Source organism: Camelus bactrianus, chromosome 5 (assembly GCF_048773025.1).
Source record: "Camelus bactrianus isolate YW-2024 breed Bactrian camel chromosome 5, ASM4877302v1, whole genome shotgun sequence".
Classification (NCBI taxonomy): Eukaryota; Metazoa; Chordata; class Mammalia; order Artiodactyla; family Camelidae; genus Camelus; species Camelus bactrianus.
In genome coordinates this window covers 25,582,596-25,606,060 of record NC_133543.1, presented here as the reverse complement: position 1 = coordinate 25,606,060, position 23,465 = coordinate 25,582,596, and the positions used below count along the sequence as shown (strand labels likewise).

General features: G+C 44.2%; 1 long non-coding RNA gene across 2 annotated transcripts in view; it reads right to left on the bottom strand.

The window, feature by feature from the left end:
• Positions 1–4,592: 4,592 nt before the first annotated feature.
• LOC141577639 (uncharacterized) overlaps positions 4,593–23,465 on the bottom strand; it is a 151,262-nt gene continuing 132,389 nt past the window's right edge. For both annotated transcript variants that reach the window (XR_012506870.1, XR_012506869.1), the window contains exon 3: positions 4,593–5,631. This is a non-coding gene — a long non-coding RNA (uncharacterized LOC141577639). The remainder of the gene's footprint in view (positions 5,632–23,465) is intronic.

Below are 23,465 nucleotides of genomic sequence, written 5' to 3'. Positions count from 1 at the left end.
ACAACTTTGACGAGTAAAAGCTTTCCAAACCAAGATTTAAAATCAAGAACACAGTCAGCAGTGCCTGCAGCACTCTGGGTGTCATGTAGCACTGTCCAGCCTCGACCATTAGCAGGGGGATTTGCAGGTGGGTCCAAGGAAAAATCCTCACCTGTTTCACAGTTTTGCAGAGGCGCACCTAGGAAGAAACCACACAGCCAAAGGCTAATGTAAAAGAAGAGGTACTCCACAAACCCAGATGGAAAAGATGAATCATGCATGGGTTGCTTTTTTTTTTTTTTTGTACAGTTGTTTAGAGACCTACTAGTTCTGATAGTAACTGAGAGCGGTATACACACTGTGTTGGGGGGAGGTGTGAGCCACACAGCCAGTCTGAGAGCCCAGCACTTTATAAACTCACACTCCAGGTCAGAACGCAGTATGTGACTGTGAACGTGATTGCTCAGGTAGGCGATGGTTGCCTCTGACCACATGTGCAAAAATCCTCAGCTTGGATTACACAGGCCATGCTACCCACCAGGCTGACCGGCCTGCACCCCGAGAATGGTTTCTCACCTGTGCTGAGCTCTGTCAAAATGCTCCAAGAGGCCTGTGCTGTTGAGTGTCTACGTCACTCAAGCTGTTCACACCCATCCAGAGAAATTGCTCACACACGTCACCTACCTCGGTGTGCAGAGTAGGCCTGGCAAGGTTCCCACCGTCGCTTTGACCCTCCGACATTCGGGTCCTGATCCCCTTTCCCAGACCAGTTAGTGCCCCTTATCTGCACTCCCCTTGTGTCCTGCATCTCCCCCAGTTGTTAACATCCAATAGAATAATGCGGAGGAGACATGTTAATATGTTAGGTTCAAACCATATCTTATTTTACCTTTGTCCCTCCAATGTGTAAAACGATGACTAGCATCTAATAGGCTCTCAATAAATGTGTAGGTGGAACAGACATATGTCACTGCTAAAGCTCTCCTCCATCAAAGGAAAGCTCAGAAAGTAAACTTAGTCCTGCAACTTTGCCTGGCAAATGCCAGCTAGACTGCTGGCTGGGTGGGGAGACCCCCCTTCCCACCTGAAGCCCACAGCTGTGATTCTCCACCTCTGGGGAGCTGTGGGAGTCATCACAGCAAGTGAGGGAGCCTGGCCCTATTCTGGCATCACTCTCCTAGTCTGACTCTGCTTGTCTCTTAGTGTCAAAGAGAGAGGACATTTGGTCTGATGGGAATAAGGCAACACATAAGGCTGTACAGGTCATGTCTCTGGTCTTCAGTTTATTCATCCTTAGAGTGAGATGGAGGCCACTTCACACCCACTTTGATGGCTATAATAAAAAGACAGTAACGTGTTGGCAAGGACATGGAGAAATCAGAGCCCTCATACACGGCTGGTGGGAATGTCAAATGGTCAGCTGCTTTGGAAACAGTGGAAGCTCCTCAAAAAGTTGAACTGAGAGTTACCATATGACTCAGCAATTTCACTCCCATGTATAAACCCAAAGGAATGAAAACAAATTTCCAGATCAAAAACCTGTACATGAATGTTTATAACAGCATTATGCCTAAGAGCCAAAAAGTGGAAACAACCAATGAATCGACCAATGAATGGATCAATGAAATATAGTACATCCATACAGTGAAATATTACTCAGCCATAAAAAGGAATGAGGTACTGACACTTGCTACAACACGAATGAATCTTGAAGACATTAAGCTAAGCGAAAAAAGGAACAAGGACTGTTTTGTGGGTACAAGGTCTCCTTTGGGAGTTCTGGAATCAGAGAGAGATGATGGCTGCACAACATTGTGGATATACTAAATGCTAAATTATACTCTTTAAAATGGTTAATCTTATGTTACGTGAATTTGCCTCAATTAAAAAAATTTTAGAGTTGAAACTGTTTTTATTTTTAATCTAGCCTATATTAGATTCATCTTTTTACCAACAGAGCTATAAAATATAATTGTTAATATATATATTTTTTAATGGAAAGGGGGCCCACAAAAGCCTTCTGCAGCCCTGTTGGTGGTGAGGGCCGACTGTCCCCCTGTGAGGTGGTCTCTTGAGGCAGAACCACTGTCATCACAGGCTCTAGAAGTTGGAGCTGTTGAATCTAAAGTGATCTTATTTTAACACCAGGCTGGGGTGGTCTTTAGAAATGCAATTAGTAACAATTGCTAATTTTTTAATTCTGTCTCCTTCCTTTAAAACACTGCTTGATATTCTGCTTACAAAGGAGGCATCCCCATTTTACAGACGTCGGAAGCAAGGCTGCTCAGAGAAGGCAAGTGGTTTACCAAAGTCACACAGCATGGGCTAGTAAGAGCCAAGGACTCACACCCGAGTTTGTGTGTCTGGCTTTCCCCACTATACCCTGTGGCCTCCTGCAAAGTGGATATTTGGTTCTTAAATAGAAGTATATCAGCTATAGCAAACTCAGAAGGCCGTACCTTCACCCTGAGCTCAGTTTCTGGTAACAATCACTGTGGGCTTGTGGGCTTCCTAAAGTGTGCGGGCACTTACCTGTGGACAGGACCTGCCATGAGGCTCTGTAGACAATCCTGTCGAGACAATAGGCCCTAAAAAAATGTCCGAGATGATAAACAGGAGCGCAAATAGGATTAGAAAATCTGTGGACTGTCACTGGGGACATCTTCCCTTAGCCTGAAACCATCACTGATCAATTTCACTTGTGGACTGACAGCTAATCACCTTCTGATCTCATTAGCAGTTCTAGGGCTTAAGTGTATTAGTGAGTCAGGGAGGGAAAGTGGGTTTAGCTCCAAATGGCAAAGGGATGGGGGAAACAAACCTCACACACTTGACTTTCCAGAAAGGTTCATGTGCATCAGTGAGCTCAAGATTTGCTTGCATAAAGGTCAGTAGCAGGTTTGTAAACATGACCTAGAGGGGCGCCCTTTGGTAAACAGGTGAAGAGGGGGAAGGGTGCTTTTAGACCTGATTATTTAACCAGAGAGCCTCCTCCCAGGCCAGCACCTGGGGCGACTTGGATACAGGAGGATGACCTTTCACAATCTACATGCCCAATTACCCAGTTAAACAAACAGAGCCCCAGGCGTCTCTCTGGATATCACATTTTATCATCTTTTGGCCGGGTACAGTTTCCAAGAAAGCTGTCCTGTTGAAAAATTGCTGGGCAGTGAGAGAAATCAGCAAAAGGTGCATATTTGTAAACCGAACCTCTAATATTCATTATTTTTCCCAGAAGGGATAAGGCCAGCTCTACCATCATCAGCTAAAAATGGCTTTGACTTGCTGTGGCTGTCATCCTGATGACAAATGTATTTTTCTTCGCTGCCCAGAGCGCACATCTCTTGACATACTCGTGAGGGGAGATGTTAATTGCTAAGCCCCAGTGGAAAAAGAGTGCTAACAACACACATATTTTAATGAGAGAGTCTGCGCCTCCGGGAAGGGATTGTCTAAACCCTTTGCTCAACTGTCTGTTCTCCAAGGAAAGTTCTCCACCTTGCAAAGAAAATGGGGAGTAGGGGTGCAATTAGAAAAGAGGTGGTATGACGGCTGAGCTGCACAGAGCTAGTTAGGAGTTGCCCTTGAGAACTGTTACTTCTTGGGGGGCAGCGGGTTCCGCTGGGGGGAAGAGGGCAGTTACAAGAATGAAGCTGGTGTGAGGAAGGTGCGTGCGAGCCCTTGGGGGCGTGGATGCTCAGCTGCCTTGTTCCCACCTCCCTCTTCTTTTAACCCAGATCCCTGTGGCCCCTGTGGCCTCTCCCCATTCCTGCTGAGAGTGTCTAGGGTCAAGGAGTGTGAAAGCTGGGAGGGACCACAGAGATCAGGTGCAGGTAGGGGTGGCAAATACTTGCCCCCTGCACCTCCTCTGCCTCCTGTACCCAGAGCAGACATCATTAATTGATCATGCTGCTCGCTCTTTTTGAGTCTAAATGATGCAGCCTCAGAATTCTCTTTAGTTCAGCCTTCTAAAAAGCCACCAATGGAGTTAGTACACCAGATGAAACCTGCTTTCCAATTTTTGTTTTGTATAACCTCATTTCATTTTTTTTCTGTTTTAACACATTTCTTGTTTATTTGGCTAAAGATTACATATTGTACTAAGGTTCTTGGTTTTCTTCTTTTTTCCCTTCTGTCCCTGACTTCCTTGCCTTAAAAAAAAAGTTTTATTGAGATTATAATCCACATACCATTTAATAGGCCATTTTAAAGTGTATAATTCAGTGGGTTTTAGTATATTCCCAAGATTGTGCAACCTTCACCACTATCTAATTTCAAGACATTTTTAATCACCTCAACAAGAGACCCCCCTCAAACCTATTAGCAGTCACTCCTCACTCCCCACTTCTCCACAGCTCCTGCAACCACTAATTTACTTTCTGTCTTTTAGTATTTGTCTATTCTGGACATTTCAAATAAATGGAATCATGAAACGTGATCTTTTGTGTCTTAAAAGTTCTTTATTTTTTTCCTTCTGATTTTGAAAGAAAATAAAACATCACTTTGGCCCCTATAAGTGTCCTAGGCCCCAGGCTCTGAGCCTGCAGGTGAAACTGGCCCCGCCTCCCACCCCCTGGAGTGCTACCACCCCCTGCAGCCACCACACTCCGCCTCTGCTGGTTTATGACACCCAAACTTTTGTAGCTGCCCAAAGGGCCAGGTCCTGAGAGTGAAAAAGGCGGGGTGCTGTCCTCTCCCGTGTCATGCCAGGACTGCCCTGCTCATGGCGCCCACCCAGAAGCTAGAGCCAGCCAATCCTTGACTCACCCCACCCTCTGTGGCCCAGAGCTTTGATCCCAGGCCAGGCTTGTCTGCCTGGTCTCTTTCTCTCTTAGAACAGTTCCCTCCAGAGGGTTTCCTCATGCAGAGAGGTTGTCCACCAACAGGGCTGAATTCAAGGAAGAGCCAGCTTGTGAGTCAGTGCCCTGTTCTTAGCAAATCTTCTGCTTCCCCTATTACCAACGGACCGTTTTGGAAGGCAGCTCAGAACTGTGTCTGGGCAGCAAGTACAGGACACAGTGAGCTCAAATTCGTGCCTTTGTCAGTTTTCCTGGCTCCTCCTCCCCAGTCTGTTCCCAGAAAACTCCTTCTGTTCCCTTAGCCTGTCCAGCTGGAAGTGGGGAAAGGGAGACTGTCAAACCCTCGAAAGGGACTTCCAGAAACTGGGGTGAGGAAACAGACTTTGAGGAGAGGACCACACAATGGGGCCGTGGGGAATTTACATCTTCTGTGTGTGATGAAGTGGCTGACAGGCTGGAGGGAGGGCTGAGAGCCAGAGGCCCAGGCCCGGAGGCTGCACATTGCAGGACTGTTCCAAGGCGTGTGAGTCAGCCGGAGGCAGCGCAGTGGGTGAGGGGCTAAGCAACCCCCCCCCCCCCCGTGTCCTGCCCCCTCCCTCATCCCTTTCCATCTCTGGAGTCCCTCCACCCTTCCCTGAACACCCACAAAGAATCAATCTACCCAGGAGCAGTTATCAGAGCCCTCATCGGAGCCCCTGCTCATTCATTCATTTGTTCACCTACCTTTTCGGGAGCTCAGGATGTGCCCAGCCCTGTGCTGGGTGCTAGCAACAAGCCAGGTATGGTCCTCAAGAACTTGTGGCCCAGAGCAAATGACAAACAGGCAGCAGGAAAACAATTCAACAAAGGCAACCTGGAGAGAGCACCAAGGAAAGAGTGTTAGTTCTTCCTGGGAGTGGGGCTGGGTATCAGGGAAGGCTTCAGGGAATATACTGGTTTGCGAGGGCAGCCATAACAAAACAGCACAGACTGGGTGGCATACACAATAGAAGTGTGCTCCCTCACTGTTCTGGAGGCTAGAAGTCCAGGATGAAGGTGCCTGCAGAGTTGGTTTCTCCGAAGGCCTCTCTCCTCGGCTTGCAGATGGCCTTTCCTTGTGTGTATGCATCCCTGATGTCTCTATGTGGAACCACATTTTCTCCACTTATAAGGATACCAGTCAGATTGGATTAGGGCCCAACTTAAGACCTCAGTTTAAAAAATTGATTTACAATTGATTACAATGTGTTAGTTTGAGGTATATAGCAAAGTGATTCAATTATACATATACGTATATATATTCTTTTTCAGATTCTTTTACATTTTAAGTGATTACAAGACATTGAATGTAGTTCCCTGTGCTATCCAGTAGGTCCTTGTTGTTTATCTATTTTATATATAGTAGTGTGTATATATTAATTCCAAACTCCTAATTTATCACCGCCCCCCCCAACACTTTTCCCCTTTGAAACAAAGCCATAAGTTTGTTTTCTATGTCTGTGAGTCTATTTCTGGTTTATAAGTTTGTTTCTTTTTTTTTTCTTTTTAGACTCCACATATAAGTAATATCATATATTTGCTAAGGCCTCATTTTAACTTAATTGCCTCTTTAAAGATCTTTTCTTCAAATATAGTCACATTCTGAGGTACTGGGGTTTCAGGCTTTAACACAGGAATTTGGGGGAGACACCATTCAGCCCAGAACAGAGAGGCTGCCTTTGGCTGTGCTTTGACAGCAGACCTGAAAACAGCCAGATGAGCAGAACAAGGAACTATTCTCAATGTCAGGCCCTGCAGAGCCAAGACTCAGAGATACGCAACACCTGTCTCCCTCGGGGAGGGGCAAGAGCTTGCACAGGTGGAAACAGAGGCCAGAGGAAAATGCCAGAGCATTCAGGAGGGCTGTGTGCTTTCCCGGCAGCTGTGCATGGGGGGGTGGATGGTGGGTAAGAGTTCAGGTTCTGAAAGTCCTCCTGTGGAGGTTGACTGTTGGGCAGATTAAAACAAAACAAAGTTTATTAGATACACAGTGTTCATAACAAAGTGGTGCTTTCCTTCTCTTCTGAATTTCTTTGTGTCCTCTGGTAACCACACGTTAGTTTTTACAATGAAAAAACAAAGGAGTTACGAGGCAGCAGATGCTGGGGAAGTCAGGAGGGTGAGAAAATCCATTCTGGGTTTCTGTCTAATCATCAAGTATTTACTGGATTTAGTTCTCTGCTCAGCGCTGCGTGGAGGGGAGGAAAATCGAAGGCAGACTTCTGTTGCAGCCGAGTTGACAGCTCATCTGGGAATGTTGTTCAGAAGAGGAGCCCACCCCACAGAATGCTGGCAGGGGCGCTGGTGTCGTAATCACCACCCTCACTCCTCTAAGCCCCAGAAGGCATGACACTCAGAACTGGTAGCTAAATCAAAGCATGAGGGACAGAAATGACTTAAAAGACCTCCCAGAAAGTGGTTGAAGGCCCCTAAGGATGTTTTTCACATAAGCTCTTTTGTAAAGGTCTTAGAGTTCACCTTCAGGTTTCCTTGAAACTATAACTGAAGGAAAGCTTGGGAGATCTGAATGTTCCAGTCTCTGAGAGGAAGTGAGCCTAGACCCAGAAGAACAAAGCTGGGTTCTGGCTCTGCCTTTTCTGAGTGGTGCAACTTTGGTAGAATCCCGGGTCAGTGAATCTTTCTGAGTGGTCAGTTCCTCCATCTCTAAAATCAGATTACCACCCACCTCCATCTTCCTTCAGACTCAGTTGCCATAGGATCAGATAGGGTAATTGAGGGGAACGTGCTCTGAAACCCCAAGTTCTACACATCCTTAGGCATCTCCCAGAAGGGCGAGGTCACTGGGCTTCCCAAGTGGATGTTAAAAGACATCTCCAGAGTCCCAGCCTGGGTGAACAAGGAAAACATCTGGTTGCCGGTGGGACCCAGCACACCTGGGCTCTCGGGATGGGTCGTGTGCGTTATCAGTGCTCCCCAGGTGATCCCAGAGTAGAGCCAGGGTTGATAGGCATAGCTTAAAGACCACACTGACAGACTGGGCTGCTTTACTCCTTCAGCAAAACAATTCTTCCACAGCTGTGGTGGTAGAGGAAAATCTCTCCTTCCAAAACCTTTCCCAAGCAGAGAGTCAAATTCTCCCACCTAATCACTAAGGGTTCTGGGTCTCAAAATTTAGAGTGTTAAAGAGTCACCTGGAATGCTTGTCACAGAGGAAGAGGCCAGGGACCCAGTCCCACAGAGATTCTGATCCCATGAGTCTGAGAAGGGACTCAGGAAACATGCATTTAATCACATGTGGTGTAACGAGAAAGCATTGGACTCAAAGGAAAAAATAAATAACATAATTCTTATTTGTGCTCTCCTACTAAAACAATGGGTAATCCTGGCCTTCTGACAGCAATAGTAACCGCAATAGCCATTATTTATTGAGCACATACTATATTCCAGGACCTCAGGTGCAGCATTTGGAGTCTTCTTTAAGAGCTGTAGGGTGGTGTTCTGGGTTCGCACACGTGCACTGCATATCCCTCACTCTGGTGATAGTGCCCTTCCCCCATTTCGCTGACTCAAGTGTATCTGCCAATCACACTGCCCAGTACCACCCACTCAGGGAGAGGCAGGAGTCAGATGAGGACATGTGACTCAATCCCAGCCAATTAGGCTCTTTCTCCTGGGAGCCCGACTTGAGTGGAGACAGGTGAGGGCCTAGGGCAGGTGCCTCCTGTTTTTACCAGCTGAATCCCCAGGCTGAATCCCGGAGCCAGCCCTTCCCAGGACCTGGTGGTTTAGCTCTTTCTCCCATTTCAGGAGCTATCCATTAGGTGACCTGTAGATCTTTTTCTGGCTTAGTCAATTTCATTTATTATAACAAAAAAAATCAATGAAATATTCATCTCACAGATAAAGAAGCTTGGGCTGAAAGGAAGTAAATGACAGACCCAAGGCCTCCGCAGCCAGGAGATGACAAAGCAAGACGCACAACCGGGCAGGTGTGGCTTCACACTATACCTCACGTGTCCTCACACTCCTTGCATCCTCCTGGGAGCTCAAACAGCTGAGAGGAGGAGGAGAATGTGCATATATATATGTATATATATACACATATATATGTGTGTATGCAGTAGGGTATAGCTCAGTGGTAGAGTGCATACTTAGCACGCACAAGGTTCTGGGTTCAATCCGCAGTACCTCCATCAGAATTAAAAAAATAATAAAAATAATTTTGAAAGAAAATATATATGCTTTGAAAGGTATGAAGAGAAATTCAAAAGTTACTATTAATACCCATACTCATCCCTCTGGTTTAAAACCTCCCAATCAGAGACCTAAACTAATTGTTCATTTAATTTACCCATTTCTATCAAATGTCCCAAGAGGCTAACCAGCAACCCTCTTACTAAATTATATATTACATCACAATGCATGGCAGAGTAAAATGAACACAGAAATGCAAACAGTGGTTCCAGTTGGGAAGACCCCAAGGAAAAAAATTTCTACAAAGCAATAATTAGCGGCATTCACCACCACTTTAGCTGAGTTTCTATTTTATTTTATTAAATTACTGACTTCTTAGATGCGTGGATCCTAGATTACAATCCTAAAATTACAAAACCGATGCTAGACTTGTGGCCAAAAATTTGACCAAGTCATCCTTCTAAGCATTGAACCTTCCAGTTCTTGTTCCTGAAACAGATGGCTTCTCCTGCTTCCTCTTTATCTTCTTTCTTTTTCTTCTTTTCAACCATACACGTGAGACTATCAGGAAAACTATCTATATTTGACTCCACGATATGAGTTTTGTTCTGCTAGTCCCCATGGACCAAAGCCAAGGCTGAGCAAGTATCTGTCACTCAACAAACTAAGGTAGCAGAATTTACTTTAGAAACACTGATTGCCCTGTTCACTGAGTTTCGACTATCTCAAACTGACCTCACTGGAGGATTCCAGCATCCCCAGTGTGTCCCCATCACAGATGCCCCTCAAAAAGCCCTTGGCCACGTTCCACACATACTGCTCCACTGCACTTCTCTGTGGTACCAGGCCACAGCTTATTAGAAAACCATGGACTCCACTTCTGGGAATTTGGTCTAAACATATGATCACCAATGTTTAGTGATCAAATATTTACCCTAAGGTTACTTATCACAGCATTGCTTATAATAGGAAAAATGGAAACAATGTAAATGCCTCAAAATAAAAGATTAATTAAACACATTATGGCATAATCATTGTAAACATCTGGTTAAAGAAGAGTTAAATGTTCATGAGAAAAATGTTCATGGAATATGTTCATGAGACATTGTGAAATGAAAAAGATGCATGGAGCAGTGTGTCCAGTGTGATTCCATTTTTGTAAATATATATATGAAATATTCCCCCCCCAAAAAAGATTGGAAGGATATTCACCAAAATAGAAAGTGCAGTTATCTCTGAAAACTAAAATTATAAATTATTTTTATTTTATTTTCTTACTAGTCCATATTCCTTAAATTTTAGGAAGGGAGAATTTTTAAAATTGAAGTTAAGTTTTCCTTACAATATTGTGTTAGTTTCTGATGTATACCATGGTGATTCAGTGATACATACATATATATCTTTTTTTTTTCAGATTCTTTTCCAATATAGGTTATTACGAGCTATTGAATATAGTTCCTTGTGCTATACAGTAGGACTTCATTATTTTGTATATAGTAGTGTGCAACTGCTAATCCCAAACTCCTAATTTATCCCTCCCCTCCACTTTTCCCTTTGGTAACAATAAGTTTGTTTTCTATGTCTGTAGGTCTGTTTCTGTTTTGTAAGTAAGTTTCATTTGTGTCATTCTTTTTAGATTCTACATATAAGTGATATCATGTGATGTTTGCCTTTCTCTGCCTGACTTATTTCACTTAGTATGACAATCTCTAGGTCCATCTACGTTGCTGCAAATGGCATTATTTCATTCTTTTTTATGGCTGAGTAGCATTCCATTATATATATATATAGATACCACAACTTCTTTATCCAGTCATCTGTTATTTGGACAGATGGACATTTAGGTTGCTTCCATGTCTTGGCTATTGTAAATAGTGCTGCTGTGAACATTGGGGTACATGTATCTTTTCGAATTATAGTTCTTTCCAGATATATGGCAAGGAGTGGGATTGCCTGATCGTATGGTAACTCTATTTTTTAATGAATCAAAAACAGAAAATTTTTTTAAACGCAAACTGTTGGGTTGGCCACAGAATGGTCAAGCTGGTTACATGTACTGTTCCCAGTTAGATCTCAGCTGCAAATATCCCACAGGACTTGATTTTCCAATCCTTAATTGCACTCCACCTGGAGAGGCCATGGGGATAATTCCTGGTATATTCATTAAGAAGCTGTCGAGCAAGAGTCCAAAGAGAAAAGTCTGAATTGAAGGGATTAGTAAGAGGGAAGACAAAGGTAAACAAATTGCCATAAGTGTAAAATGTAACTGGTCACAATTAACAGGTGATTTGTGAAGCTTTACAAACTTACTTTTTAAAATAACAAGAAAAAAATACCCTGATGCAAGTAAGAGACTTTGGTTTGAAGAGGTCAAGTCTCCAGCCAGTCTGGAAGGCGAACTAACCACCCTGGTGGCCTAACGCAGGTCTGACGGAAATGCGGAATGCAACAATTGTATGTCTCTCTTAGGCTCCAAACCCATTCTCAACTCCATTACCAGATGACCTAAAGCAAGAGGTTGTTTGAAAAGATGTGGAGAATTACCTTCCTTTCTAATATAGTTGAAGGTATAGAGATCACTTAAGTCACCATCTTGGTTTTGACTCAGCCTCCCAAAGCATCTCACATCAAAGTCTGCCCCGTCTCTGACTGCCTCTGGCACGAAAACACAAAGGATTAAAAGGAAGTCTTCACTTCAAACTGTGACACCACTCCACATTCTGCTGATGTGGTTAGCCAGTTCTTCAAACCCTTAACGCCATTTCCTACAACAGCTAACGTCTCCGTGTTATGGTTAGAGTAATTTCAGAAGAAGCACGCCATACAAGAGGCAAGTAGCTATGAAGTATCTATGTCTTGAAGTCTTGAGGAAAACACTGCAATATTTCTCTTTTTTAGATCACTTTTCATAGAGCTAAAATCTTGGATAATCTGACACGTGTACACATTCTGTACATCATGTTTGTTTTGTAGTCCAAACGGTCTCCTGGCTTAGTAGTACAACCTCAGGATCCTGGGCACTCAGTCCTCTCTGGGATCGTCCTCTCTGGAAGGAGAAAGGCTCTATTTGTTGCCTTCCGACTGCCACCCTTACCCTTCTCCCCTACAAGCAGTCAGCCTCCCACAGCAGAGACTGAAGACCACAGATAGCTGCCGCCACAGCCTCCCTTGCAGCAGGGTGACTAAGTGATCCCATTGTGGCCAATGAAGCATTAGAAAAATTCTGCTGAGACACTCCTGGGAAAAGCATATTTCCCTCTCATAAAAAGAGCAACACAGGAGTAGATCTTTTTTCCCACCACCTTCCCTTCCTTTTGCAGGTGCCATTGTAAGAAAATTTGGAGCTGCAGCAGCCATCTTGAGACCATGAGAAGAAACACTGTTGACTCCCTGTGGGTGGCAGGGCAGAAGTAGAGATAGAAGCTGGAAACTTGAATTGCTGCACTGAGCCTATATTGACTTACTTTTTGACTTCTTAAGTGAGATGTTCAGTGCCTGCGTTTTCTCAAAAAACTTTTATTTGCATATTCTGCCATTTACAGCTGAAAATATCCTACTGTATTCTACCCAGAAAGCTCTGCATTCTCCCCAGACCTCAGAACCTTCTTCCCCTCCTTTAGATACCTCTCCATTATTCAAAATATAAATAATATCCCAGCCTTAAGAATTACTTTTGAAATATTTCACCAACTTCTAGGCCTCCCAGAAAATAACAAGCACCCACAGAGTCCAAATCTCTGAAAGCTTCCCTGTGATTAGAGAATGTCTAAGAGATAGCCTTGGTGGATCCATTATCTATTGCTGTGGAACAGACCACCACAAAACTTAGTGGCTTACAATGACGATTAATTGCTCACAATTCTGCAGGTCAGTAATTTGGGCTGGGCTCAGCCAGAACAGCCCATCTCTGCTCCATATGATATCAGCTGGACTCACCATGTATCTACAGACTGTTGTCAGCCCTCAGTTGGCAGGTCAGCTGAAGACTGGCTGGTCCTGAATGATCTTGCCTACATGTCTGACAACTGACCCACTGGTGAGAATAACTCAGTTCTCCTCCTTGGCCTCTCAAACAGGCAGCTCAGCTTCTGCATGTGGCAGCTCAGTTCCAAGAGGGTTGAGAATGGAAGTTCTCAAAGCCCCTGAGGGCTGAGCATGGAAGGCACACGTAACTGTCTGGCATTCTATTGGTCAAAGCAAGTCACAAGGCCAGCCTAGCTTCAAGAAGTGTGGAAACAGGCTCCACCTTCTGAATAGAGGAGCTTTAATTCATTTCTGGCCAAGCTTAACCTATCACCCAAGGTAGTTGCAGCCTCCATAGTTTAAAAATGTAAATGCAATTCTCCAACAATGAATTTTTTTTTTAGTTGTATATATTGGCCACACAGCTACATGTATGTTAATGTGTTCATGCAGATAAAGTTGTTGACCAAAAAATTAGGTAGGAAGGGCGGGCAGGTATATTTATGATTTTCCAATTTGAGAGGTAAGACAACAAAACAAAATAAAAAGTTCTTAGACGGAGCAATGCACTAGAGAGATTAGGGCACCTGGCCCTGGCCATGGAGGGCTAGGCCCCTAGCAACCAACATCCCACGCGGGGCTGTGTGGAAAAAAAAAGAAGAAAAAGTTCTCAGAAAACAAATTTGCTTGGTTTTTTGTTTTTTTTTTTCCACAAAATATGTGTTTTAGATAAATTAGAATTATTCTCCTATTTAATCACAGGTTACCTCTGGAAAAACATTTTTACAGTGGTTCTCAACCTGGTCGTGTTATTGAATCTCCCAGGGAAGCCTCAACCCCTGAAAATTCTGATGCAATTGGTTGAGGCTGGAAAATCATTTATTTGATGTATGTCCTACTTTTCCAGTTCTACCCTAATCCACAGAGAATGTACCCTCTCTGAATCTGAGATCTTGGAGCATATAAGTTTTCTAACTTTTCTGTTGAGTTCCAGGCACAAGCTTGGGTTCCAAGTCAAAATTACATTCTTTGTAGTCATCTGACCCCAGAATTATATACTCAGGCCCTGATAAACAATCCTTCTAGCAGGGAGGGTATAGCTCAGTGGAAGAGTGCAAGTGCATGCTTAGCATGTAGGAGGTTCTGGTTTCAATCTCCAGTACCTCCATTAAAAAATAATAATAATAAGTAAGTAAATGAACCTAATTACCTCCCCTCAAAACAAAAGTAAAAATCCTTCTACAATTCTTCCTTTTTAAAAATAATAAATAAACAAACTAACTAACAAAAAATTTTCTTGTAGGGGGGAGGTAATCAGATTTTTATTTATTTTTAATGGAGGTCCCGGGGATTGAACCCAGGACCTCGTGCATGCTAAGCATGCTCTCTACCACTGAGCTCTACCCTCTCCCATTCTAAATCCTTCATTTATAGACTACAAAATGATGACCCACAGGTTGGAAATGACCCAAGTTTTGTTTGATATGTATACACACTGGTAGCCCAAACAATACATTCTAAAAAAAAACAAAACAAAAAAAGGGCAGGGGGCAGAATTACGTGCTTATATTTATAAATGAGGATGTTTCACCTTAAGACCAGAGTGGTGCTTCTCTTGAAAATGTTAAAGATCAGAGAACACTCAGCAGAGCTGATAGGCTCTGCTCAGCTCCAGCCCATTTCTCAGTCTGCAGCAGTTTTTATACCTGGCTGCCTTCACTCATTTACATTATCTGTCTCAACTCCGTAAGCATTTGAGTTTGCATCCTTGGTCTAGTTCATTACCAGCTGCCATTTTATAATTGAAGATTCTGAGGTCTAGAATCTTGGGTGGCATAGGAAGTGTTGAGTCCCTATGCTGTACCTGGCACCACACATACATATTTCATTCGGTTTTCATTTCAACACTGGGAGGAAGGCTTTCCTGGCCCCATTTTATAGTTGATGGAACTGAGGCTCAAAGAGGTTGGGTAACTTGCCCACAGACACATACAGCTGGTAAGAGATAGAGCTGATATTCAAACCCACATCTCTGTGGGTCTAAAACCAGGCTCCTTGTGCCGCTCCATTGCCGCTCTTGCACACCATAATAACTGCTTTTGCTTACCTACTGTTCCTTCTTAACTCCTCTTCCCACAACACCCCTTTTACCTCTGCATTAGCACCTATCAACATTTCCTGCCTCCTCTCTCTCACCTCTTATTGTCTGGTCCTGTCCAGCAACTTACAGTTCCCCATTAGTCCCAAGGCCCATATTTCCATATCATATAGCATACCACAGTCATAAAATAACTTACTCTGTGGCAGGAAGGGGTCCAATTACAACCCACATAATTGGCGAAAGAGAGTCATTCATCACAGTGGTCATGGGATTGGAGGTCATCGGAGCATTTCCATTTGTTGGACATTTTCCTGTGTGTTTTATCCATCCCTTCATCGCAGTCTTTTACAGATCCCGGTGGACTCAATGGGACATTTCACAAGTTATCAAATACATGCATTAAGGATTGTTAATAGCAGCCAAGGAGCAGAAATCATTATGTGAGAATAAAATGCATTGCATAAAATGAGATTTTGGAGTGACAGAGTGGAAAGGGAATGATTCCCCCCGCCCCCCAAGTGACCCAGTAAGCCCAGCGGTGGGGCCCAGAGGAGTTACTATCTTGCCTGGCGGAAATCCTCCACAATCCTATAACTCTGAAAAACAGTTAAGATAGGAGTCCAGGTGCCTTGCTACTTGAACCTCTTTAAGAGGCAGCCAGTGGTTTTCTAGGGAGCAAACTTTCCCCTGTCAAGTTGGGGAGAAAATATATTGGCCTAATCTTTACTGTTTAAGTCAAATAATTTGATTTGAGTTTGATTCGTCCAAAGGCTTCCCACTACAGTGTGAAAGATAAAAACAATGTAACAGAAGTATAGAACGTTAGAAGAGAATATGCTGGAATAAAACAGCACTTTAAAAGGAGAGTATCTAGTCCAGAGATCCTATCCTAGTGCCAACCCTTCAGACCTGACTCGCCGATGTGTTTTGTCTAAATTATGCAAAGTTTTTGTAAAAATGAGACTTGGTTACCAATGTTTAAAAATCAGGTGATTTCAGTTTTTTGGTCTTTTTTTTTTTTTTTTTAATTTCACTTTCTGGCTTTTCTTAAAAAAAACCTAAAATCTGGCAGTACTGGGCCAGCTTCCCTGTGACAAGAGCTGGCTGGAGTTGCTGAGGGTCTGCCGCCTTTGGCAAAGGAGGAGCTGCTCCCAGAAGTTGGCCCCTGCCTCGCCAGCCACTACTCTCTCCCAACTCTCAGGCCAAAGGGCATTGCCACTTTACTCGCTGTGTTTTAGATATGCAGAACGTCTAAGTCCCATGCCCAAGGTCATCAATTCAATTTAGTCAGCAAATATTTACTAAGGCACAGACTGTGCCAGGTACTGCTCCAGGCACCAGGGATACGACAGTGAACAAAACAACCCACAGTTCTGGCCTTGTAGGGTTGACATCTAGCGAGAGACCCAGACAATAAGAGGACAACATACAGTATGTTAAACAAAATCAGGATGAATATACAGTATGTCAAATGGTGAAAAGTACCAGGGAGAAAAATGAAGCAGGCAAAATGGAAGGGCAGTGGTAAAGAGTCACAGTTTTAAGTAGGATGATGGGGGAAGGCCTCTCTAAGAAGGTGAATGGCATTTGAGCATAAGTTCAAAGGACGGGAAGGAGGGAGCCATGTGCATTTTTAGAGAGATAGCATTCTAGGGAGGAGTAACAGGACCTGCAAAGCATATAACATGTTAGCACCGGTACTAAGACTTAAACCAGGGCCAGGCTGTCCTTCCAATTAGAGATGATGCCACTGGCCACTAACCCTCAGCAGAAGTTCCAGGATAGGCTTTTCCAGAACACCTGTCCTCTGGTTTTTCATGGAAACCCACAACACCCTAAGTGAAAATCAAGATTTACGCCAAAGCTAAAATGAAGAGGGATTATTCTCTTTACCCATGGCTTCACAATAGGAGCGTTTTATTCCGGAAACTCCCCTAGCACATGTAAAATGCGTTTTTTTATTAGAATTGTGATTCTCACAATTTTTCAAAAACCCATTTACCACACAAAGCAAGGAATCCCTATAGTGCAGATGGATTTATGTGGAGCTAGCCATGCTCCCTCACCAGATCCTAGGGTCTCCCCACACCTCATTAACAGGAGTTCTTTGCAAGCTGCCCAGCCAAGGTTAGGAGCACAGACCCTCAGTGAAAGCCAGCGCCAAGTGACAGACTGGGCTGGACTACACAATCCTGGGTTGTTGCTGCCAAAAGCACTGGGCGTGACCCCTGGCTCCTGTCAGAACTGCTGTTACAGCCACTCTGTCCCCCTCCCCTCACCCCACTCCTCAGGGCTTCACTCAAAGCTGCGGGGGCTGTTTCATTATTTTTTATTAGAGTTTATTGTTTTTCAGATTCAAAAAGTACCCAATTTGGAGGATTTAGAAAACACAAAGAGTGAATAAGTTGTTTTTTAAAAAAAATCCTTAACTCCATCATTCAGAGAAAATCATTGGTATCCACCCTTGCTGGCTATTCCTTATTGAAGTCATAGGGATTTAGACTGATGGTCCTCTTTTCTGCCTCCAAACAGCTTCTCTGCCATGATGCCATTCCCCTTAAGAATGCTTGAAGCGAAGGCTTGGATGTGGGTAATTAGGGAGGTAGAAAGGATGGAGGTCCACTTAAATTGTCTGGTTCAATTCAAGCTGCAGATGTCTGTGTCCATAACTAGCAGGGCAAACACTGAATCTACAGGTGGAGTGAGGGGGGTTTCTAGATCTGCAGGTGCATCCTTGGAAACCTGGCTTCAGGTAGAAGCTGGGACCCTCCTTCCCTCCACTCCAGAGGGATTACATGAGGGAGTGGTTACAGCATTGTGCAAGGTAGGAAGAGGACCCATCTCCTTCCCTTCCAGGGTCTGGAGGTGCTATGAGGGGCTTGGTCCTTCATGGTGCCCTTCAAGAATTCAGCTCTATGGTTAGAAGCTGCCTTAGCAACTGAGGCTCTACCTCCTGCCAGTGCTGCTGTCACCCCAAAACACTAATGTAGCCATGATGGTAGAGACAGTGGTGGAAGGGGTGGACATGACAATTACAGAGACAGGATGTATCAGTCAGCCCTTGCCACAGTAAGGCTGTATGATAAGCCATCCCAAAATGAAGTAGCTCAAAACAGTGATGAGTTATTCTTACTTAAGTATCTGTGGGTTAGCTAGGGATCAGCGCACCTAGGTTGGGCTCAGCTTGGCTGGGTTTCAAACTGCTAAAAGGCTGGGTCTGTGTCATCTCCTTGTTTCTCTAATCCACCTTGGAACAGTGGTCCAGCTGGATTATATTCTTCTTGTGCCCATGGCTGCAGTGCAAGTGCATGAACTCGATTTCAAGGCATATTTCAAGCTTTGGTTCACATCACATCTGATAACATCCCATTGGCAGAGGCCAGTCTTGTGGCCAAGCCCATATCAATGGGATGAGAAGAAATTCTGCTTCTAGGAAGGGAAACTGCAAACTCACAGGGCACTGGGTATAGAAACAAGGAAGAGTGAAGAATCAATGCCAATAATGCAAACTATCACATAGATGACATGACAATCACCAAAGGTATCAAGAATTTGCAATAACTCAAATAGGACCACAAAGCAGGAGAGAGCCAGGGAAGAATTATGAGACCAATGGGACAAATCCACTCCAGGTTCGGGGCAGCCAGGATATACCCAGTGGGGGCAAGTCTGGATCCCCAGTGCTGCCTGTCCTGACTCTTCTCATGCCGTGGCAGCCTGTCGGGTCTGCCATCCTGCTGGTTGGTGGAGGCTCTGGAAGAACTCTCGTTCACTCATTATGTACTGAATATTTATATTCCCCCCAAATTCATATGTTGAGGCCATGTCCCTCAATGTGATAGCATTAGGAGACGGAGCCTTTGGGAGGTAACTGAAATTAGATGAGGTTATGGAGTGGAACCGTCAGGAACAGGATTAGTGCCTTTATAAGAATCAGGGGAGAGTCTGCACCCTCCTTCTGCTCTCTGTCGTGTGAGGATACAGTGAGCAGTCCGCAGCGCAGAACAGTGCTTTCACCAGAACCCCACTGTGCTAGCCTCCTAATCTCGGGCTTCCAGCCTCCAGAACTGTGAGAAATAAAATGTCTGTTGTTTGAAAGCCACCCACATCATCTATGGTACTTTGTTAGAGCAGCCCAAACTGACTAAGACATCAGTCCACCCCCTCAACCATCTTCTTTAACAACTGAAACAGTTGGATGATTTCTTCTGAACCCCCACTGTCTCCAGCCACTTTCTTATCTTTACACATTTCTTCTTCTGTCTTCCTATTCATTTGTGTTATCTCTCCCATGGGGTACTTATCCAAAGAAGGTAGAATTGCAAGTACCACCAGAAACTGGGCAGGGGCAGATCATTCTCGGTGGGTTGGACCTCCTTGAAGACGGCAGTCTAGCTATACAGTAAGGCAATCCGATTAGAGTCAGGCAGAAACGTGGCCACGTCTTAGCCCTACCCTCTCTATTGGTGTGACAGTTTTAGTGTCTCTTAGCTCCAGTTGCTTTACCTACAAAATGTGTTTAATCATTTTCACCTGGCATTGCTGTGAGAATTAACCATGATAATGCGTATAAGGCAGGAATTTTCCAGCACAACCTTGGATGCAAGAAATATTCCCTTAAGATAAAAGTAAATCTAACAGTGAATCCCCACCCTAAAAGTAGTAAATTCAGTCACAAGCATTATTCGGGTTCTCTCCTACTTCGTAGGGTGACATAAAAGTGTTTATTTGTTTATTTAAGCCACGCTCCAGGGCTGCCACTTGCTCTTTCATGAAGTCCCACTCTGCAGGCGATCAGCTAGTACTTACCAGAAAGGCCACACTCCAGGGGCAACTACTACTCACTCATCTGTTATCTACCTTGTGATCATCAGCAGATTTGCTATCTAGCACCTAAATAGCAAAAAGAGGTTTCTTTGATACAGTGGGTTGAATTGTGACCTCCAAAATATGTCCATGGCCAAATTGCCAGAACTTGTGGAAGTGAAATATTCGGAAAAATGCTCTTTGCAGATGTAATTATGTTAGAGAACTTAAGATAAGGAGATGATCTTAGATTATCCAGATGGACCCTAAATTCAATGCTAACTGTCCTTATAAAGGAAGATTATACAGACAGAAGTGAAGGAGCTGGTGTCAAGATAGAGGCAGAAGTTGGAGTGATGTAACCACAAGCCAAGGAATGCCAGCGGACATTAGAAGCTGGAAGAGGCAAGGAACAGATGGTCCCCTAGAGCCTCCAGAGGGAGTGCAGTCCTGATACACCTTGATTGCTGTGTGGCCACATTTGATCTGAATTTGATTTTATCCCAGGTTGGTAGTGAGTTTATGCTGGCTGCTGTTATGTTCCAAAGACTGGTGTGTAATCAAAGTAGCTTACATAAAGCTCTACAAAGTCTGTAAATACCTCATGAATCATGACACATTGGGGACCCCACAGTCATCACTCCACACTGGTCAGCAGGCAGATGCCCACTGCCAAGGTCTTCATGGTCCTGTGAGGCGGGTGGCTTAGTTCTCTCTTGCACAGGCAGGTGTAATGACCTTTGCTGTTGCTCGGAGCACAGGCAGCTGGAGTCCTCCTGCCTGACTCTCCCTCCAGATCCCTCAGGGAGAAGGACATAGATTCCCACCACCTCCAGCTGGCCCCATCTGTCCCCTTTTCAGTTCTGCAGAAGCTATTGGCTTTCTTAATTTCTACCTCTATCTCCTTTGACCACACTACTCCCTTCCCACCTTTTCTGGGACTCCAGCCACCATCTCCTGCAAGAGGTCATCCCAGAGGCCTCCACCAAAAATGAGGAGCAACATGAACCTCACCCACAGGCAAGAGCACATCAGTGTGGGCCTTGGAGTGGGGAGAAGGAAAAACTTGGAGAGAATACACATACAGTATTAGAGAAATTAACTTTTCCCAACACATATTCCAACTGCTAACACAGTACTAGCTACAGACTCAATGAGTCATATTAATACCCGTCAACATCCTTCAGACCACACCACCGAGGTGGTGTGTGCATACGGACAGCCCCATGTCTGGTTAGCTCACTGATGTATCCACAAGGCCCAGCAGAGTTCCTGGCACATGGTAGGCATTCCATAAACTGTTCAATAAATAATTGGTTATTCCATGAATGAACAGTGCAGAAATTGCTAGGAACTAGTACAAATTGGCGATACGATTATATACAAGATCTATTCCGCTTGTGGGTAAAAACCCAGCAGTTGCTCAAGAAAAATACAGCCCTTCCAGGTGCCGACACCAGAGTGAAATTTTTACCATTTAGCCTCATAGACTAATTTTCCTTCTTTCTGCTTCTGTCTTTTCCAAAATGTCTATAATAAACAGATAGCAATTGCACTTTGGGTAAATTATCTGTCCAAAAATATAGTTTCTTCGTGTCCTCCCTTTCCCACTGCCTATTTTCCTATTAATTTTGGAGACAGAAAGATACATGTGTTCCCCACATGATATGTTCCTGATTGGTCCTATTGGTTGGTGGGATAAAGAATGCCATTTGCAGAAAGTGAAATAAAATGGACCTAAGAAGCTGCTAATGATGGTTAATTACTCTGTCTAATTCTTCCCAGACTTTATGGATTGGGTATGAGAGAATCTTGAGCTCTTCAGTTCCTTGATTTGTTTACCCTGAGCTTCTGGGTAGGAATAATTTTCTTGCCATGTTTATCTCCCATAAAACAGGTGGAGTAAATACCTTCACCAGAGAGAACTGGACCCTCTGGGTCTCTAAAGGAAATAATGAGTCAACACAAAAGTAAGACATTTGGGACATCATCTCATAGGCCTGTGTAGTAGGACTGTCCCCACTGGACACATGGCCGTGATGCCATGTCTCTAAAAGGAGCTTTCTCCAGGATGAGGATTCTGAGGGTTGTGACCGTTAAATGACACCATTTAAATGGAGGAGGTGAGGATAGGGCCAGAGAAGATTTTGTTGGCTCCTTTCCACCCCAGGGGAGGTCCTCAGAGGGCTTCTGAAGGGCCACACCTGGGTGGGAGCTGTTCCCTTCCAGAAGAAGAAAGCAGATTTAGCAAGCCCACTGCACTAAAATGCCAATGTCCAACACCCTTTAGTCTCCATTGCTCTTGTGGAAAAACAGGAGGAAGTAACTTACTCATCAATTGGAAGAAACATCTATGTCACTACAGGCAAAACTTTCTGACTCTGGGAACAGCTGAGATGCTGGGAAAGGCTCAGAGGATGAATGGTACACAAATCTGTGCTCTCAAGAGGAAGAGATGAGGGTTTCAGCTTATCCTGGCTGAGAAAACTGAGTAAGAGGTGGGTTATACAAGGCCAAGAGCTGAACTGGCTCACAGTCTTGACCTTGAAGACAATTAGAGACAATGAACTCAGAGGACAAGGCAAAGCCAAAGAACATATCCAAAACTACATGGCAGCACTGGATGTCAGAATTCCGGAAGAATCGGGGCATTTCCAACCCTGCAGGGCTGGGAGCTGGGCATGGGGTCTAAGTCTGAGGACAGAGTAAGTGCTCAGAGTCAGGACCAGCAGCACAAGAGTAAACAAGGCTGGAGTTTGGATGAATGAGTACATCAGTGAATGAATGAATGAATGATTGAATGAGCAGAGGGCTGATGTCATGAGAACTGCTCAGGAACATGCCCTGGCAGGAAACTTCTGGGCTCCTACCAAAGGATGATGACGGGGTCGTCCAGCTTAGAGATGGAACCCAGCATGGAAGTGGCTCAGTGTTGCCTGCAAGCAGTACAAAGGCCTGGATTATTATCTCCGAAACTCCATTTCTCAGAATGCCTGTCCCAGGATATTGTCCTTGAAGAAGTAATTCCCCAATAAAATAATCTCAAGAGAGGCCACGATGAGCCCATAAAGAAGCCCCATAAGGCACTTGAGTTTACTGAAAGCTCAGAGAAAGACTACACTAAAGAAACCTGATGAATGAATATTTCCCAAATGGATGAGACCATAGGACATCTCTTCTCCATTGAAAAAAAAAAAATCCCCATAAAACACCAATTTATACTATACAGGACGTGAACCCTCTTCTGAATACACTTGGGGGAAGCTGACCTGGGTGCATGAGCCCTTCAGCTATTTATCGTTGAAGATTAAAGGCAGCATCTAAAAGTATTATACAGAAGCTTTGTAGCTGCAGGTTCTACACCCCCTGGATTCAACCAATTGCAGATCAAAAGTACTAAAAAATAAAAAAATAAGATTTCAAAGTTCCAAAAAGCAAAACTTGAATTTGCTGCGTGCAGGCAATGGTTTACACAGCATTTATATCGTATTAGGTATTATAAGTAACCTAGAGATGATTTAAAGTAGACGGGAAGGTGTGTGTAGGTTATATGCAAATACTACACCATTTTATATAAGGGACTTGAGCATCCAAGGGCTTTGGTATCCAAGGGGGTCCTGGAACCAGTCCTCCCCGAACACCAA